Genomic DNA, 15,400 nt, shown 5'->3' on the forward strand with positions numbered 1-15,400 from the left:
TACATCATTAGTTTTTGATGTAGTGTTCCATGATTCATTGATGTCAAACTCATTCTTAAAGACAGCTCCTATGGCGGTGTGCTGGAGCTGACACATATTGGCTTTGAAGAGGTGACTGTTAGATTTATAGGATTTGTGTGAGCCAGCTGACACTGTTACTAGGCTGAAAGACCAGCCTTGGTAGGAGTATGATCCCCATGGAAATCTCTGGAGATCTGACCATGGTCTGATATTCTTCAACCCACAAGAAGCAACAGCCTTCCTGATTCAGTATCATCAGCAATCAAGGGAATTGACCCAGAAGTGGCTGGACCAAGGAGCCCTGGGCTAATCTCTGGGGAGTGGTGGAAAGGGTGGGTGGGTATATGACCCCTGCCTCCTGGAGACTTGCAATGAATAAGAAAAGACATGGGCTCCTGAGAAGTAGCAATCACAGGAGAACGACACTGTGGATGGCATTGGCAGGTATAACCGCACCTTGGGAGACATAAAACTTACCAACTGATTATGGATAAGATACGCAAAGCTTAAAATTGAGTCTGAGGGAAGAGGATTAAACTGAAGAAAAATAGGAATGTACCTTACCTCCTGCCATAAATCTCTGCCTCACAAATTCTATAGAGATGCAATTTTCAGCTTATCTTGTCCTTCACACGCACGAAGACGACCTACTGAGAGGATCTCTTTCTAAAGCAAACCATCACTGTCAGTGAGGCAAACAATCACCAGGTGGTTTTTCACAACAGTAAGTTTGAATTGTTGCATATCAGATTTTCCTAAACTGAAATAGCCAGAAATAGCCAGACGTGTGAAAATCGAGGAAGAGGAGCAAAGAAGAGAGAACCGATCTTTAAATGATGACCCTGCACTCACGAAGCCTCACGTTTGCTTTTCTTCACCTGGCCTGTCAGATGTTCAACCACTGGAAGGAAATTAACTGGCAAGACTGCTTCCAGTAGGACCAAAGTGGTGGCTATCACTTTCAGAAAAGGGTGAGGGTAGCTCAACGTCATGATGTCTAAATGCTAACGGGAATGAATAGTAAGACTCCACCTTCCACAGTGAATGACTTTATTTCTTTATTTCCTTCTGGAAGGATACTTTGACTTTACTAAGGGGAGGGATCTGGTTCAGGCAAAACACCAAACATTTCTGTAGGCCTCTTTGGCCTGCTGACTCAGATCATGGCCTAATAACTGTCCTTTATCACTCTATACGTAGTTTTAAAACAGGCCTAATAGTATCCGTCTGTCCTCCCAGGAGTGTCAATCCACTTTAAGCAGAAACAATAAATGGAAAGGATATATGGCTTCAAAGTCTAATTACTTTTTTACTAGTTAGTACAGTGTTGCCCTACATGGGTGCTGTAAACACGAGTTCTAAAACAAAAGGTCCTGTGGCCAAGTTTGGGAACTCCAGAGTAAAACAAAGTCAAATACATTTCTTTACTGCAGATTTGTCTTTAACATGCTAACGTGTTATGAAACTCTAAGAGGCGGATATGATACATGATCCTTCCAAATGGACTTCCCTTTATTCTCACGGCATCTTGCAGACCATCAGAATGAACATATTTTGGAAAATGTTAGCTTAGTAAGTCACTGTAGTGCATTTAAGCCATATTTCACTTTTGCCACTTTTCGCTTAAAAAAAAGACATGATGACATACAATAATGTTAATTTTTATCTTCCAACATCCCTATCCATTTGACCTCTTTCTTAATACCAAAATGTAGGGATGTTTTCTATGTTTTACTTTGTCACTTCAAAAGAGCTGGTTCCAGAAACATGATCAGCCTGATAATATTAAAAAGTGTTAAAAAACATGCTTCGATGTCAAATGTTAACATCAACATTGAAAGGCATGGCTTCTCATTCTTGAGGGATATTCAAGCTCTAATTCTAAATCAAGTTTCTTTACCTTGTGACACTGTTTCCTTACCAAACAGTCTTGTAATTTGAGGGTTCTTATTTTACTCACCACATAAATCCCGCTTTAAATCTTTTCTTCATTGAAAGCAAAAACGACTTAAAAGAACTAATTTTTCCCTGAGCACCGATGTAGCCAAAAATTCAAACACAGAGAAAAAATACTTGTCAAAGGACCTGATGAAGGGGGTCCCCTTTCCTGCCAGAAAGCAGATTTGGCAGGAAGCCAAGTCCCTCCCTCGGGAATGGAGTCCTGCTACTCATTAACCCAGTCACTTCCTTTGGTCCTCCTTTTCCTCTGGAAAAAAGGATCTCTATACGCATGCCTGATCCCCATACCTCCCTCTAATGGTTTTTGTTCCTCAGTGTTTGCATCTGTACATTAGGAAGAACCATGTTTGACCTAACAGAATAGCTCATAAAATACTTTGATTATTTAGATGTTAAGAATTATTCTCTAAGTGCGATGAGTGAGCATGAATGACAATATCAAATGAACTATGGGAATTGCTCTGGTACCTACAATCATTCTCACAAAAATTCACAATGCGTGTTAAGGTGTCAGAGCACTCGCTTCATGTCATGTTCTGCACATTTGCTAAGCACCCTAATATCAACTTGCTAGAGCAGAGGGAAGGTTTCTGAAGACGAGTTCTAATTTACCAACCCTCAAACAGAGTACATTTTTGTGAAACAGAAATTTTGAAATTATCTGCTTATTCCTGGAATTACATGGAAATAAAATTATACAAAACTGAAACAGAAAACCTAAATCTGCTGTATGATTCACACTGGAGAAGCTAAAATCTTCGTTTAATTTTTGCAGCAAAATATCCACTAGCTACAGGACCCTTTCAAGAGACTTTAGGATCTGTTTTTATATATAATATCTCAATACCTTTGAATTTTAGTTTAAAAGGAAAGTGGGGGAGGCAAGGGGAGAGATTTGGCAGACAAGTGTTTAATAACCCAGACTCGGAGAGGAATACATGGAGGGCTGAGCCTGCCCTCTGGGTTAGCACACTAACAGGAAACAGCTCAATCTGGATCTAATCAGAGACCATCATTTTACTGACAAGATCATGATACGGAGGCCACAAAAATGTTTCAGGATTTTTTTTATGGTGGTGGAGGGGGACAGCAATCTCTTTGCCATTAGAATTCAGTGTTTCCTGAGAGAACATGTCTGACTCCTATGGGGTAAATATCTAAAACTCTGCCCAACTGTCCTAGCTGAGGAATTTCCATAATTATCCATTTGGCACGAGGAGGACGGGAGAAAAGACATGGAGAAAGACTCTTTCACCTTCTGAAAACATAAACTGTTAACAACTTGGAAAAAAAAAATGTCCTTCAATCAAAATAATACTTCAGTCATCTGATACTTTAATAGGGGACATGCTAAGTAAACAATCTCATTAAACTGGAGACAGTACTTCTCCAAGCCATGCTCAACCTTCAGTACATCAGTTCTGGGGCATCCTGGCCTCAGCAGGAATGTCAACTGCGAGTCCTTTTCCAGTCATAACTCTCTAACAAAATCTAAAACCCACATCCCGGGTTTTACAGATTTTAAGAAGGTACACACTGCTAACTCTACATTCAGCCCAGAGCACCAAGGGGTACATGTAATATTCTCTTTTCAAAACAGTGCACCATCCAGCCACACGAAATGCTGCACAAATAGGCTCTGACCATCTGTCTAGACTGCCCAGATATATATAGATTAAATGTCCTTGCCATGCAAAGGAAAACACGCATGTAGGTAATGGTACACAGCACAGTGTTACGGCAAGGCCCGTGCACGTGAGTATTGTGAGCTATGCACACATAAGACATTCAGAGATGTAAGGCACAGTCTGTACACAAAAGTGTACAAAAGTCTGCAAGTAATGTCAAGCTCAGTGTGAGCTTCTGCATTGTGTGAACTACTTCAGACGTGAACTCATTTTTTTTTTTTTTGGCTAGGTTAAGGTTGCCAGGATGCTCAGTTAAATTTTAATTTCAAATAACTAATGAATAACAGGATACTTGTAGTATTTAGGACCAACTCATACTAAAACGTTATTTGTTGTGTATATGAATTTCAAATTCAACCTGGCATCCTGTATCTTTAACTTTATTTGGGAAGGCTAAGCTAAGTGCATACAGGGAGGAAAACATGGATCTCTCTTTTATTTATTTAGCCACACATAAACTAACAGTGCTATGTGCCAGGCACTGTACAAGGGAATAGAAACAAAAAGGTAAAGAGCATGCAGTTCTGACACCAGGGTTGCTTGGTCTAATGGAGGAAACAGACACAAAGAAACCATTATGATGCAAAGTGAGTTAAAAAAAAAAAAAAAAAAAAAACACGGAGCAGAGATAGATAGGCAGATTCATGGAAGAACCAGGAAGGATCCAGCCTAAATGTGGCATCAGAAAAGACATCCTAAGTAGGGGATGCTTGCACCAGCTTTTAAGTTATGAGTAGGAGTTAACAATGTTGGGGAGGATGTAGCAGAGACACCAGAACAAACAAAGGCATTGAGAAAAGAGGTGTGACAGTGGTGGGGGAGAGCAGGAAGATGATACAGTGCTTACAGGAGCAATAAGACCAAAGGAATGGACAGCTCAGCCAAAGAGTCAGCAGGGAACTACCTGATAATAGAGGATGCTGGTCAAAGCGTAAAAAGCTTAGACACCATTTCCTATAGTTTCCAGCGTGGTCAGAGAAATCACAGTGTGGAGGGCAGATCTGATGGGAAGTTTTAAAGTTGAGAAAATCAGTAAGAAAGTTGTTGATACTCCAGGTGAGCAATTGTAAGGGCCTTAACTTGCGTAACGATGACAGGGGTGGGAAAAGGGGTGGGGACGGGGGGGTATATTTAGGGGATACTCAGGAATTGTCAAGACTTGCTGAAGAGCTGGACACAGAGGATGAAGATGAGGGAAAAGAATCAGGAACACTTCCCTGATTTCTAGGTGGGTGACCGGGACGATAACAGCACCACCCATATGAAAGAAAATTAAGGAAGTGAAGCCAGATTTTTCTGGAGCAGAGGTATTGAATTCCACCTTAGAGACATAGAACTTGAAGTATCTTTGGGATTTTCCAATAGTACAGTCCAACAGGCAGTTAGAGTCTCAAAGCTGGGCACAGGGGTCTAAGACGGAAATATGTAGACATTACGTCAATTAAAATGGCTTCACTGTCCCAGGCAGACTGTGTGGAACAGGAAGAATAGAGGACTGAGGATGGCATCTGGAAGAAGACCAAAATTCAGCAGGTCCCAAGGGCAGAGATGGCAAGCACCAGAAGAAGTACCTGCACACGTGACAAATGTACACATCGCCTGATCTCTGGTAACATTTCTGGGTAGAGAACTCAGAAGTCTTCACTGGCAGATTTATACACATGCCAACGTAACCTTCCATCTAATTATGCAAACACACAAGGTCCAGCCAGTGGTGTGCTGGAACCGGCGTGCCCCGCTTGCAAGAGCCAACTGTGCACACCCCTTCTAAGTTCTACGTTAATGACATGGCGTTGGTATTGTGAATTCAGTCATCCTGGAAAGATTTACACATAGAAATTGGCAGATTGGGTACAAATCGGGGCATTTGTTCTGGAGAGCTGATTTATCAGCATGCCACTGCCCAGGAGTCCTTCCCAGATGATGTCAATGGTAAATGCAGTAGAGACCCTCACACTGGTTGAACATTTTTCTCTGTGTTGTCACTGTGATTTCTGACCTCAGGGAAGGTAGAAATTCTGCCTCTGAACTAAGAAAAAAGTAGGTATGTGAAGGAAGAAGAGGTAGAGGAGCATGTCCATGACACATGAATGTGCCCTAAAAACAATGACAAGATCCCCAAGAGTTGACTTTACTTGAAGCCACATGTCACAATGTGGTCAGGCTTCTATGATGAGTACCCTCCATCCTCAGGAAAATGCTGAGAGCTGTAACAACAAACAAAGGCTGTTGTTTTATCACACAGAATCCCCAGATCCTGCCACCATCCTGTCTCAGCAGGGCTCCTTAGATTTCCCCCCTTCAGAGTCCAGGAACTCTCCTGGGGGAAACAGGAAGTTGTGTTTTCCATCGCCTAAAAACAGTAGTCCTCCTGGCTGTGAAGCTGCTCAGTCCAATGTTAACCCATCACAGACTCCATCTTCCCTGACGCAAGTCCCTAGGTCTGACATGCTGGTCCTCTTGGGAGAATTCCAAAGTCTTTACAGAGACAGATTCAAAAATCAAATGGATGTCAGGGAGTTTGCTACACTGGCTACGTTTTCCAAAAAGATCATTTCACTTTTATATGCTACTTTTGTGCTTAAAACTCAGAATGCTATGATTAAGATGTTTTGAATTAACCTGGGCTCCATCCCCATTTCTGAGGCCAAGTTACTATGGAGTCTAGGACAACAACTTAAGGCCTCAATATCTTGCCCATCTACCTTACAAAATTTAGAAATCACGCGTTACTTTGAGAAGTTCAAGGATTTAGAGCTGCATGAGGAGAGGGAGGTCTGAACTAAACTAGTCTGCTGCATTTACCAAATCATATCACAAATCATCACAGTTTAGTATCCAGAATAAACTTGCAAAATGTATAATTTCTGCCTTTCTCTCTCGTTCAGAGCCTCAAATGCCCAAGGTCATCATATTCTGAGGTCACAAGTTAACAGGTGCCCTGGCTTTCTGAAACTCGTTCTGTTTTTGTGCAGTCCAGCCAACCTCTGTCTGGAAAGGTCAGTAGGGGGTAGTGAGCTTCCGTGTGACCTAATATTCTCTGTGAATGAAGCCGGCTATGAATGGAAAAGCTTCCCCACAGCTCAGAAGCTTTCCCAGCCCCCCATAAAGCCCACAGACAGTTCCATGGGGCTTTATCTCCTTCTCAGGCTTAAAGGGCTCCTTCACCAATCCTTGGGGCGTGAGGGGAAGGGGTGGATGGCAGGGGTTGGCGACTGCCTGATGTTTCCGAACATAGTCCTGAGTTTGATTCTTACTCTATGCACCACATTAAGGAACCCCTGCCCCTCCCCTATGGGATTAGTTCAGTTTTAAGCAGAGTAAACATTTCTTTCCCACTGTTATTATCCCCTTTATAATGATAAAGCCTAAAAATCAAAGCCCCATTATCAAAATGCCAGTAAATCATTACTCCCCCTGGATTTCCGAATTCAAGTAATGACTGTCTAACTTGCTTCTTCTCCCCTCCAAAACTAAATCTTTAAAGTCTATGTGGGGCGCCTGGGTGGCTCAGTCGTTGGGTGTCTGCCTTCGGCTCGGGTCATGATCCCAGGGTCCTGGGATCGGGCCCCGTGTCGGGCTCCCTGCTCGGCAGGGAGCTGCTTCTCCCTCTCCCACTTGCCCTGCTTGTGTTCCCTCTCTCGCTGTCTCTCTCTGTCAAATAAATAAACAAAATCTTAAAAAAAAAAAAAAAGCCTATGTGGACTTACAAATTCAAAGGTAAAGCTTAACTTTACTGTTCCCACAAAGCTCTAGAACATAGAGCCTCTGGCAAATACCGCAGTCCTCAGAGCTGCATTTGACACAGGTGATATTCCTAGGTCATGGATTTGTAGACATGGCCACCTACAGAGCAAGCAGGTATCTTTCAACATACTATCACGTGATCAAATCTAGGGCAAGGTGGGAAGAACCATTTAGTGTATCTTGAGTACATCTCTCTGAAAGATATACTGAAATAAATGGGCTTTTTTTCTCAGGAGATTTGCCTCCTCATAATCTGTAAACCGATTCTAAGAAAACCATCCTCATGCCCTAAAGGAAAAGGAAGAGAAGAGAGGGTTAATAGATATTTATTGGGCACTCGTGGGTCAGATGCTCAATCTTTACAATAATTCTCCGGTACGAGAATTATTCTCATTTTACTAAAGGAACCTGAGGTTTGGAGAGGTATGGCCCAAAGCTACCCAGCCCATTAGCACAATGAACAGAGTCAGGGTATAAAACCAGCCCTGTCTCTCTATAGAGGGTGTTGTGTTAAAACACAAAACAACACAGTATGCAGTATTCCATGTCCATATTTGTATACCCAGGACCATCAGGACTATCAAGAGCCCAGAATCTCCATACTTCATACGTTGTCGTAAGAAAGATAAAATGAGAACAGATCTGAAGGCCTGTTGAACAGTTACAAGAACTACTCAGGATTCTACAGATAAAAGAAAATATTGTATGTTATACTAAAATCCTCTTTCCAATTTTTCCCCTACCTCAATTACTTTCACCAAAAGTTAGGTCTTATCGCATCAAAGGCTTTGTTAGTAGTATGCCTCCTACCTCCTGACACTGACCGAAAGCTTTAACAGCTAAGGGGGGAAAGCATTGTTTTTGTGCTGAACACCCTCTCTGGAGGAAAACAAAAATCCCCCATCCCCCTCATTATTACAGTTTCTTAAATGAGTAAATTAAGCCTCAGAAAGACAAATGACTTCACCCAAGAGCTCAAAAGAAGCCAGGAAAATAATGTTAGTAAGCTGTTTGAGAAGCTACTGGATAATAGCCTAAGAACCCATGGGGGATACTAATGTGCTCCTCTGATTTCCAGATTATTAATTAATTTTCCTACCTGCTAGGTTTATAAATTTCTCTAGCCAAGAGATCATTTCCTTCTATCTTTAGAAAGAAAGGAAAATGAAAGTAGAATGACAATATGATTGACTATGGGATTTAGCCCAAGTGGCAGGTTTGTAAATGCTGACACTTAATAAAAATAAAGGAGAAGGTAGAGTTTAGAAAGGACTGATAGCTGGCAAAACATAGATCCAATTTCTCAAACGAACAGAAACTTAAAAAGCAACCATTCTGTTCAATAGATTTAGTGTGTCAAAAATATATGTAAAAAGACAGGCATGTCAATCATAAAGAAAATATTTATCTTCCTAATAATATGCTCATCATTCCCATGGGTCATGACCCATTCTTGATATCAAGTCAGTAAAAACAGTATTAAAAGAACTTCCATTGTGCAAAGAACCCAAATGAGGTGCTAAGGGAATCTACAAAGGAAATAAAGGACTGTATTCTTTAAAAACCTAACAGTGGAGATTATATCATTTATATATCAGTTTATATATCAATTTATCAATCATTGATAAATATTATTTATCATGTTCATGATATCATGATATCATATCAAATATCATGATGATATTTATCATATTCACATGATAAATATCAATCATTTATATATCAATTATATATCATATCATATATGAATGTGAATCTTCTCATTTGATGGCATGTAAGGGAAGGGATGTACAGAACTTAAGGCTAGGGCATATTTTTATTAAATAATGCCAGGTAAATAACAGGGGCCTTACAGTGAGAATTTCAGATAAAGCCCTCTTGAGTCGATGGTAAAGAAGGAGAATCAATGGTAAGGAAGAAGAGCAGGGGGTGGGGGGAATCCCACAGAACTAGACTGTTTCTAGTTCCAGTTCAGTTAATCATCGAGTACTTGTCAGTGCCTTCTATTTCTCTCAGTGGTAGGCTAGAATAACTCTTTTTAACTTGGTTGTGTTTGATAGTTCCTAAATACACTTGAGTGGATTCATTCATTCAACAAGTATTTGTTGAGTCCCTACTATGTGGCTGCTGGAAGCCAGAAGTAAAAACAGAGAACCAGACAGATAGGATGCCAACTCACACAGAAAAATCCACCTCCCCTACAACTAAAGGAGAAGAAAGTGATTTATGAGCCATCACTGACTGGACCTGGGCTTGCTCTAATAGAGTCCATCCCCTAGCATCAGAGTCTTCAAGTTACCTGATCCTGAGAGTTTTATGCTGCTCCACTAGAAATACCATAGAGAGATATGGTTGATTTTATTATCACATGAAAATAGAAGCTCTGAATACAGAGAAAGAAACTCTAATACTATATATATATATATATGTATATATATATATGCTTACTATATATAGTAACTAATATATAATATGTATAAGTAACTAATATATATATTTATATACTTGTAAACTTATATACATATAAGTTTACTATATACAGTAATTGCAGATGGAACCATTGACCAAACTGAAGTAAACAGAGAGAGTTCTTGGCCATAGCTTCTCCATGACACCCCCAGCAGTGCTATGGTAACACAACAATAAAATGTCCTATTCATTTGTATAGGTCAAATCAGTTTTACTTTCAAGCCCAAAGATACTACTCCATTTCACAAAGTTAATAAATCAGACAATATGTTTGGGAAGGGTACTAAAGTTTTAGTTACAGTAGTTTGAGTTTCTGAATATAAAATACTTGAATATTTTTGTGTGTGAATAATGTCACTAAGAACAATGTACACTTGGGGATTTATTTCTCTGTTTCCTTGAACACACTAAACAGTTTCAAAAGAATCACTTGGAGTGCTGGCAAAATCACTGATTCCTGAGCCCGTATTTGCAGAGACTTTGATCAGTCGACCTAGAATAAAGCCAAGGGATCTGCATTTTAGCCAGCATCCCCAGGGATTCTAAATGCATAAGATTCCTTGATTACCCTTTGAGGAATCCTGTGCTTGACAATGCTAAAAGGGAGATGAGTAAGTTCTACTGATGGGATAAAGGAGAAGCTGATTAATATAAGCTCAGACAAAGCCATGGGATTTCTTAGTCTCAGGGTCCTCATCTGTCAACTGGGAATAATGTTACCTTTACCTTCCTTAACTCATCTTGATGTTGTGCAGATGATCCGAAAAAAAAAAAAAAGTGGGATGCACTTTGAACTGCTTGAGATAAAAGAGCTATATAATAAACCAAGCTATTAACACTCATGTCAATGACCTGAGATGCTCTCAAGCAAACCATGTGATCTTTCTGACATGTTTATGCTCTGAAATTCAATGGGCCTTCCTACACGAAGGGAAGGTACTAAGACTTGCCTATAGATTTTACTTCTGCCCTCAGTATTCTTCCACCTGGTCGTCAATCCTATGAAAATGCTCCCACACTTGCCTCCTGCAGTCTCCCTATAGAACGGGCACCACTCATTCCCTCCTGGAACTCTCTGCCCCTTTAGTTTATGAACATCCCTTTCTCAACAACAACAACTAATAATTCTAAGCACGTTTTATGTATCCCATAATAACCTTACAAAGCAGATACATTTATTATACCATTTTACAGATATTTTACAGACAACTGAGGCTGAGAAAGACTAAGTGACTTCTCCCAGGGCACACAGCTAAAAGGTGGCCAAAGCCAGGAGTAAATCTAGGTGGTCTGGACCCAGAGTCACACTTTACCAGAATTCTAGCTCATCTCCCTCAAGGCTCTCCTTCCATACTACAGGCTGATCACTGGTTCCTCATCCTTCACTTACCATCAAGAGGGAAACATTTCTAACATCCAGCCTCTTCTTAGTCTGCATAATCTTTCCAGTCGTCTCATACATATATCCGTACAGTTTTGCCTAACATAAGTTATATTAACCTCCAGATCTTTATCTCGAGTTCTTACTTTCCTTTGAACTTTTCTTCTTCTGGATAATCCATTAGGAACTCTAATTCAACATGTGCAAAGAGAAACTCATTTAATTCCTCTAAAATTTCACCCCTTCTCTAGCCTCTGACTTAGCCTTGACTTAGTCAAGGTACAAGTCATAAAACTGCCAATCATACTTGTCTCCACCTTATCTTCCCCTCGACTCCAAAATCCAACCTGTCCCATTCCCTAAACTGCTCCCCATGACCATTAAGGCATGGTCTTGCCTTAATTTAGACCTCATTTCTTAATCGGGTAGTGTAACAAGCACTGAACGACGCTTGCTTGCCTCCAGTCTTGCCAAAATGTTCTTTCTAAAGCACAAATTCTACTCTTAGAATAAAGTCCAAGTATTCACTAAAGCCAAACATGCCTATCCTATGATTCAGCAATTCCATTCCTAGGTATATTCCCAAAAGAAATGATTGTGTATGTCCACCAAGAGACAGACAGAAACATCTGTGGTAGTCACACGTTTTCCATAGTATGTTGTCAGCATTTCGTTACTTCCAGGCATCCTCCAGTGGACTGTGAAATCTTTAAAGGCAAAGACTAGTCATATTTGTATTTATATCTCCAGAAATTAGCCTATAACCACATCAACAAGCACTTCATGAGTATTAAATGAATGTTTTTAAGATAGGAATGAGTTTTTTATCTAACAAATTTAACATTATGTTCCCTAAACCAACTTTGATTATTCCAAATTCAGTCAAATAAAAAAGTCTGTACATATAAATAAGAAAAGTGTGTACATACACAGCAAAAGTATGTAATGTTTGATCATCACCTCTTAGCTGGACTGCTAAAGCAAATGCCTTTTTAAAATTGTTCCTATGGCATCCACAGTGATCTTTTTTTTTAAGGACTTTATTTTTAAGTAATCTCTACGCCCAACTCAGGGCTGGAACTTACAACCCCAAGATCAAAAGTCATATGCTCTACCACCTGAGCCAGCCAGGGTCCCACCACAGTGATCTCTTAAAAACACAAATCAGATCATGTCACTCCCCTGCTTAAAATCTCTCACTGGCTTCCCATAATACTTGGAATAATATGCAGATTTCCGTCATGGCCCACAAGGCCCCTCTGCCTACCTCCTTGACCTCACCACCAAAACCATCTCCTTCCCTCTCTAAGCCCCAGACACATGTCTTTCAGTTCTCAAAACACAGCAAGCTCATTCACACTAATGGGCTCTGCATTTGCCCCTCTGCCTAAAATGCTACTCGGCCTGACTTTCTTATGGTGGATCCTTCTTCTCATTTACTTCTTTTGATCTGGAGTATCTCCTCAGTGTCATGCGACCCATCTTCCTCCGCTAGACCAGATCATGTGATCTACGTTAATTTCTTAACAGCACTGACTTGTTTACTTGTTTACTCTCTGTCAACTCCACAACAGCAGAGCCCTTTATCTATCTTGTTCACTCATGTATCGCTGGCGTACAGAATGATGTTCAACAATGATTGCATGTTTGTAGTAATGAGTGAAAAACTAATTAATGCAATTAAGTTGCAGATGACTTAGAAATCTGAATTAAAGGCTTAGTAAACTCCAAAGATGTACCAAAACATACAAAACTCTGTCCTCTGAACTAAAAATCTTAGGTAAAAACAAAGATCTCTTCATAGCAGGTGAGAACCTTGGTGAATTTATCAAAATAACTATTCTGGGCTTTTTTTGAATCTCAATTCCATACCTGATTATCATGATTTTAAAAATTACTAAAATCATGGATTTTTTTTTTCTCCAGAATTCCTTTCCCATCAAGATTGAGATGCTGAATCAAACTACATGGAACAAGGATCTCTCATTCTCTGAGACTGACATTGCCTTCATTGTTCTATTAGATATAAAAGCCATTGAGCCAATTGCTTGCTTTGAAAACAGAGAGTGGGAATATGCACTTGTTTTCATTTCTTACAGCTCCAAGTGGGAGTATCAGAAAATGAATACACAAACTCATCAACCAGCTACATGATATAATACACTGTAAAAAGTTTACATGTGGGGTGTTGGACAACCAAGAAGCTTCCAATACTTCCTGCCTGAAAGACATGGTATAAAGTAAGTAAGGATTTCATTTGAAGCCTTTTAACTTCGCCTTTCTCCCATGCCAGGTTTTAAGCCTTAAACACTAAGACCATTGTTTGAGGTCTCTATTTATAATAATTTTTATTACTGAAACAAGTAAGTGTTCTAAACATCTCATTCTAGAATGCTAAGCGAGGATGGTTTCCACCTTATAACAAAGTCCATTTGCAACCCCAGTCATTAAACTTAAGTGCAGGTCTAGAGCAAAGTTTCTTTACCACAAATCCCACTTTCATTCATTTATTCAAAAGTACTTGAGCTTGCCATATGTTCATGGTACTATTAAAAGACACCACGGATACAGAAATGAACACAGACATGGTCCCTATCCTCACGAAGCCACCATTCAAGCAAAGACAAATATTAAACAGATGATTCAGCAGTTTGCTATCTAATGACAGTAGAGATCATTGCTTCCCCAAAGAGGTGCTAAAAGAACATAAGAGAATGGGGTCAGATTTTGTCACAGTGATCGGGGAAAGTTTCTCAGAGGAAACAGAGACTAGGACAATCGGTAGGTGTTCACCTGGTAAAGGTGAGAGAGAACAATTTCAGGTGAGGGAACTGCAGGTGCAAATGACATGAAGCAGGAAGAAACTGGGCATACCACAAGGCTAGAGAGAAGGCGATGTGGTCAAAGGAGAGTGAACCACAGTGGCAAGAGATAAGCTTAGCCAGAAAAATTCTGATCCTTAACGGAGTATCAGTGGAAAGCCACTAAAAGGTTTTAGGCAGTAAGTACACCATGATCAAATGTGACATGGGTCTACATGAAGAACGAACTGTAGCAAAGCAAGAATGGATTCAGTTAGAAGACTACTACTAGAGAAGGCAAGTTTCTCAAAATGTGGACCATGGTCCGCCGGCATCAGAACCACCTGGGGAACATGTTAAAAGCAGATTCATGGACACAACCTCCAAGCTACTAAATCCAAATCCTTGTAACTGGGGAATCTGCAGTAAGTCCCAGATTATTATAAGAAACATTAATAATTAAAAAGCACAGTAACAACACCAGAGGAATTCCAATGACCATTAAATGAAATAAACCATGATTGGAGTAAAATAATCTGCTTTTACTTAGGCACGAATTCCCTCTTCTTAAAATTTTGGTGTTACTACTCTCCTCTCCAACTCCCTTTCTTCCTTACCCTAGCAAGGGACCAATTTTATCCTTTTTCCACTGTCATCAGCTGACATTAGCTTTATTCAAAGTAGAGGCATACATATACTGACTTTGAAATGTTTCTGACTGAAGCAGATCAGAGCAAGTGAACACTTAACATTAACTATCCAAGTTCAATTCTGACTAGAAAAATTCAGATTGTGAACACTCTTATCTTTTGTTTGTGTGACCCTTTTTTTCTTCTTCTTTTTTTAAAGATTTTATTTGTTTATTTATTTGAGAGGGGGGACAGAGAGAGAGAAAGCACAAGCGCAAGTAGGGGGAGGGGCAGAGGAAGAAGGAGAGAAACTCCAGCAGACTCCCTGCTCAGTGCAGACCCCAACGACCCTGAGATCATGACCTGAGCTGAAATCAAGAGTCAGACGTGATGTGTGGCCCTTTCTAATACCAAGGCTCTTTTAGACACACACATTTGATGCCCCACAACAACCCCAATTTAAAGATGAGGGCACTGAGGCTCAAAGGTCTAAGTAACTTACCCAGTCACATTGCTTGTAACTGACAGAATCCAGAGTCAGGCCCAGAACCCCTGTATTCCAAAGCCACACTGAAGGAGCAACGCCAGATGGCTCCAGTAGGTGAGACCCCCATCTGCTCCCTGAAGGTCCCCCACGCACCCTGCATTTAACATACGGCAAATAGTGAGAGCCTACTCAATGTCAGGTGCTGCGAATGAATCACA

General features: G+C 40.3%; 1 protein-coding gene across 5 annotated transcripts in view; it reads right to left on the bottom strand.

The window, feature by feature from the left end:
• Positions 1-15,400, bottom strand: part of RGL1 (ral guanine nucleotide dissociation stimulator like 1) — a 242,911-nt gene that overhangs the window by 86,013 nt on the left and 141,498 nt on the right. The gene's annotated exons all lie outside the window — the stretch shown is intronic.

The sequence above is a fragment of the Callorhinus ursinus genome, unplaced genomic scaffold (assembly GCF_003265705.2).
Source record: "Callorhinus ursinus isolate GAN/ISIS: 27379988/994484 unplaced genomic scaffold, GSC_fseal_2.0 scaffold13, whole genome shotgun sequence".
NCBI lineage: Eukaryota > Metazoa > Chordata > Mammalia > Carnivora > Otariidae > Callorhinus > Callorhinus ursinus.